The following is a 5293-nucleotide window of genomic DNA, read 5'->3' as shown; positions in this document are numbered from 1 at the left end:
ATAGAGAAAACAGAAAAGTATATTGATTCAATCATATGACTGTATTTTCATCAATATCTTTTCCAATTTCTAACATCTCTGAGTAAGATTGTCAGGGTATACTCTACCTAATGGTACCTGGCCGACGGGGGCCAGGAGCAAGAACTATAATGTAGCTGTTGCCTTTCTGGCCAAACGTGTGTTCTGTGTGATACGGCTATCTCTGCCCAGAGGGAAAACACCTGGCTTTTTTTTCTCCTTAATATACCCAAAAGGGGTATCGTTTGCAATTCTTCAAAGGAAGGTTAATTTTCGTTCTTTAATTTGTATGTCAGTACCAACTGTGCTCTAAGAGACACTGCAAAATAGACCAGAAAAAAAAGTGAATTTCTCTTTTATGAGCAGTATTTACATATCTGTTAAAAGAGTAAAGAGATGACATGAATTCATTAATGAATGAAATGCAGTTTACCTGTAAACAATGAGGGGTTGGGGGTGCTGACCCCCTCCCCCATTTGAAAGTTTTCCTACTGCCATCTCTGACTCAAAAAACAAAGGAATTGATAAATGATTCACCAAAGGGCAGGAAGCTGACACAGCTTGCATAGACTCAGGACTCAAACTCTAGTTCTTTTGATTCCACACATTGTGATTTCTAATCCAACACAAATTTTTCTCAGTTAATTTAAAGATCTGTAAAATGAAAATATAAGTACGATACTTATTGAAATAAATCTGCATATAAGTGTACCTGAGCAGTTCAAGCTCGTGTTGTTCAAGGGTCAAATGTATTACTTTTAATCTCATAAGAGTAAATGAATGAAGGCATATTGAATAAAAACATTACCCTCCAAACCAGCTTTCTTAACCTAGCTCTGAACATCTTTGGCAAAATGATTTCTAACAGGACTATAATAATATACTCCTCATTTCATTGAAATACTTTATTTTGTTGTTTTCATGATTTTTAAATTACTTGCAACAGTTGCATAGAATATCTGCATAGAATTTTATAGAATAAATTAAGTTGTTTCTTTTTTGGCTAATAACAACTCTGCTGAAATAAACTTGTTTTATATATTTCTTTGCACATATGAAAATAGGACATTCCCAGCTATGGAACTGATAGGGCAGGAAATATATGAAAATTTATCTTTCACACATTTTAATTATTCTGATAATTTTTACAAAGGTTGAACTACACATTAATATTTTTAAATGTTTGCAAAATTGTATAATGCTATTTTGACTTGCATTCACTTAATTACATATGAATTTATGCATCATTATGTTAATTTGTGTGTAAACTGCTTATTCATTTCTATGCTTATTAGATTATTCATATTTTTCAAATATATTTGTAAATGTCCCTTCCCCTAATCCTAGAAATGCTGTAGGAAAAATAGGAAGTGTGTTGGAACTTGGAACTTTGTTTAGCACCTAACAAAACACCCTTAGCCCTGAGATCCACCCATTTCTTTCTTCTAAGAGTTACACACAGCACACAAGGACCCCATATACCATTTTTATAATCGTGTTTTTTTTCTCTCCTGTAGTAGTTCTATTTATGTTCTTGATATGAATACTTTTTTGCTGTTGTTATATGTATTGCAGGTGTATTTTCCCAGTCTGTGGTTTGTCCTTTAGCTTTGTATATGGGGGCTTCCAAAATTAGATTTCTAAGCTTTTCCATGCTACCCAGAGAGAGATCCATACAGCATTTTTCTGGGTTCCCAGCATAACTTAAAGGGAAACTTTCACAATGTCCAGAGCTTTTGATGTCCTACAAATGAAGGAGGATGTCCTCAAATTCCTTGCAGCAGGAACCCACTTAGGTGGCACCAACCTTGACCTCCAAGTCGGACAGTTATCTAAGAAGGAAAAGTGATGGCATTACCTCTAAAGCTAAAGAGAACCTGGGAGAAGCTTCTGCTGTCCGCTCCTGCCATCACTGCCGTTGAAAACCTGGCTGATGTCAGTATCATAACCTCCAGGAAGACCAGCCAGAGAGCTGTGCCGAGGTTTGCTGCTGCCATGGGCGCCACTCCTACTGCTGGTCACCTCGCTCCTGGAACCTCACTCACCGGAGCCCGGCAGGTTTCCGGGAGCCGCGACTCGTGGTGGTTCCCGACACCAGGCCTGACCACCGGCGTGAAAGAAATCTTCTGTGAACCTGCCTACCACTGCTCCGTGTAACACAGTCCAGTCTCTGGGCTCTGTGTACTCCGCCATCTCTGCAACAACTGGGAGCTCACTCTGCGGGTCTGACGTGATTGACGGACGCTGACCGGGGAAGTTCTGCGCATGCGCGGTTCCCTCTCCCGTGAGCACCTGCGGGAGTCCCGCCTACTCTCCACTTGTGTGAAGATCCTCAACAGGTGGTAAAGAAAGGGCAGGCCTCAGCTGAGAAGGCTGTGACCAAGGAGGAATTCAGAGTGAACGGACTGCTCCAGCTCCTGAATTTACGGCTGCTCAACCCGAGGTGGCAGCCTGGTCTGAAGGCGGCAGGCGCCCTCTATGCCTGCCCATTAGTTCCCCACTGAGAACCACAGTGCACAGTGGTCAGTGAAGATGCCACTGAAGATGGGCTGCAGCTGCCACTGCTCAGGCCACGGAATGGGAGGAGCAACCGCTGAGTGGTCCGCAGTTGTTCTTCTGCAGACTCTAACCCAGAAAATGGAAATAAAAGGGATGGAAAATAGTCTCTAAAACAATTTCTAAATTATGCAGTGAATTCAACTACGTTAGAAACCAGCTTGGGTCACCAGTTGGCAGTAAGCTTCCACTTTTCATTTGCAGGTAATACATAAAGGTATTCATGATAATGTCCATTTCATAAAAGAAATTCAACATTTATACAAATAATTTGCTAATTCTTATGATCTTAGCTACGTTTTAGTTTGTTTTTTCCACGTTTAAAGAAACGTTTAAAGAAAGCAATATATCTTACTCGTATTTCACACGTGATATCTTGCTGCTCTATTTAAAAAAAAATGAACTCTATAAAATATAAAGACCTAAGTAGCTAGAGGTATATCTCTTATTAATATGTAAATTGTAAAAGTTTTCTATTTTTTGGTTTCTTTCCACAGTATTTCATATGGAAATAGTAGCAAAAGAAGTTCTTTTTCTTGTGACTTTGTTTTACCTCTTAAAAGAAATACTCTGAATTATTTGCTTTTTTTCTCTGTTCACAGATTGATGGGCTATCTTCTGAAGCATGTACTCAAGGCTGTATTTTTACTTGGGTTTTGCATACTGAGCATATATCTTCTGGTAAGTTGCACCTTTTGTTCTTTTTTTATGGCTTTTATGCATTATTATTCCATTAGTACAAGGTTAGCTATTGCTACAAATATCCCACAGAGAGAATATTTCAGTGACTTTCTTGACAATGCTGAAAAGTCTTTGTTTAGCATTCACTCTGCCTTCTAATTCTGTGCTGTTAATGTCACTTTCTGTGTTCCAGTTTAATTCAGGTTGAGTTATTCTTATTCTTTCAGTCTCTAATCGCTAGCTCTTATATCTTTCAATTATACAAGTCTGAGCACAGCTTTGGTCTGGATTCACACAAGCTTGGTCTGTCGCTTGAGTTCAGGTCCAAAGTAGTTTTTGATGTTTGCTACAACCATTACCTCATTGTCAGCCCCAGATAAAGTTGTCAGAAATTTACTGCATAATTTGGTAGGGTTTTACTTAGAATAAAATGAATTTCATTTGGAATAGACTTAGGGAAAAACATGCCATTAAAAAAATTAATTTGACAGAAAGTAGAAGTATTAAAATAAGTCTACATATTAATAAAATTATTTAAATATAATGAGTATTTATTGGTACACTGATTTGAAATTTGTAAAAATATGCACTTCAAGGCTTCTATAATTTCCTAAAGTGAGTAATAATAAAAAAATATTGAACAAAACTTCCTCAAAACAAAAGTAGTGCAAATAAAGATGATTTATAAACAAATTTTTCTGATTATTAATTAAACTTTGATATAACTATTAGTCTTTGATTTATATTATCATATTTATTTGAAATTTAGCAAATGAGTTGCTTTAAAAAATACATTTGGTAAAACCTAGAGCAATGACAAAAAGAAAAAAACAAAAACATAATTACTAAGCTAATAGTAACAAAAAAATTACCATGCTAAAAAGTATTAAATTAACCCAAGTAAAGGCAGGAAAGGAGCAAAAACTGGATCAAAGAACAAAGGCAGAAATAGGAAATAAAGAGCACCTGGTATATTTAAACTCAGGTGATAACAGTATTATATATAAAAGGTTTACACTCAGGGAACAAGGCAGACATTATCATAATGGGTGAAAAAAGGCTATAAGTTTTCTACATAAAAACCACTTTTAAAATGAATACGTTTAAATCTAAAAGGATTGAAAAAGGTACATTATATCAAACCTATTCATAAGATACCTAGAGGAGTAACATTAATAGTAGACATGGTAGATTTTAGAATAAGAAATATTACCATGGATAAAGAGGAGAATGTTATGGCAGAGGGAATGATTTATGAGAAGGATATAACAATCTTAATTTTAATGCATCTAATAGATAAACTTTACTTAAATAAAAATTAACAGAACTGATAGGATAACTAGAAAAAACTACAATTATAGATGAAGTTTACAGTCCTTCTCTCACCATCAAAAAATACTATGCCACTACACTTAAATTGTATAATCTTACAAGAATATACCTTAATGTTATCCTTCCTGTCCTCTGGAAAATAGTTATTATATATTTTATGTCTACTTATGTTATAAACTACACATTTTGAATGTAATTTTTTCATACATTTGGAAGTTCTGCATAATTCTGTAAACTGATATTTTCTTAAATGGTTAATGGAGGATGTTACAAAACCATTCATCTGGAAAAGATCCATTCAAAGTACAAGATAGACTAATGAATTTTAATGTAACAAATTACAAAAATACATGAATATGGTTTCAGTTTTCTTATTGAAACTAACTTCTAAGAAGCTACCACTTACCAAGTTTTGATATTGTATCAAAGAAAATATCTACAAATATCTGAAAAGACTTTTAAAATACTCCTAACTTTTCAAATTACTTGTCTGTGTAAAGACCAGATTATCTTCATATACTTTTTTTTTTTAATTTTTGACTGTGCTGGGTCTTTGTAGCTGTGCGGTCTTTCTCTAGTTGCGGTGAGCAGGAGCTACTCTTCGTTGTGGTGCGTGGTCTATTCATTGCGATGGCTTCTTGTTGCAGATCATGTGCTCTAGGCACGCGGGCTTCAGTAGTTGTGGCTCGCAGGCTCTAGAGTGCAG

The 5293-nt window shown here is 35.7% G+C and overlaps 1 pseudogene; it reads left to right on the top strand.

Moving 5' to 3' along the window:
• The first annotated feature begins 1741 nt into the window (after positions 1-1741).
• On the top strand, positions 1742-2688 carry LOC112395137 (40S ribosomal protein SA pseudogene; annotated as a pseudogene).
• Positions 2689-5293: the final 2605 nt, after the last annotated feature.

Source organism: Neophocaena asiaeorientalis, unplaced genomic scaffold, assembly GCF_003031525.2.
Source record: "Neophocaena asiaeorientalis asiaeorientalis breed wild unplaced genomic scaffold, Neophocaena_asiaeorientalis_V1.1 scaffold25, whole genome shotgun sequence".
In the NCBI taxonomy this organism is placed as follows: Eukaryota; Metazoa; Chordata; class Mammalia; order Artiodactyla; family Phocoenidae; genus Neophocaena; species Neophocaena asiaeorientalis.
Note: the sequence above shows the minus strand (reverse complement) of the source record. Positions and strands in the feature narration are given on the sequence as shown.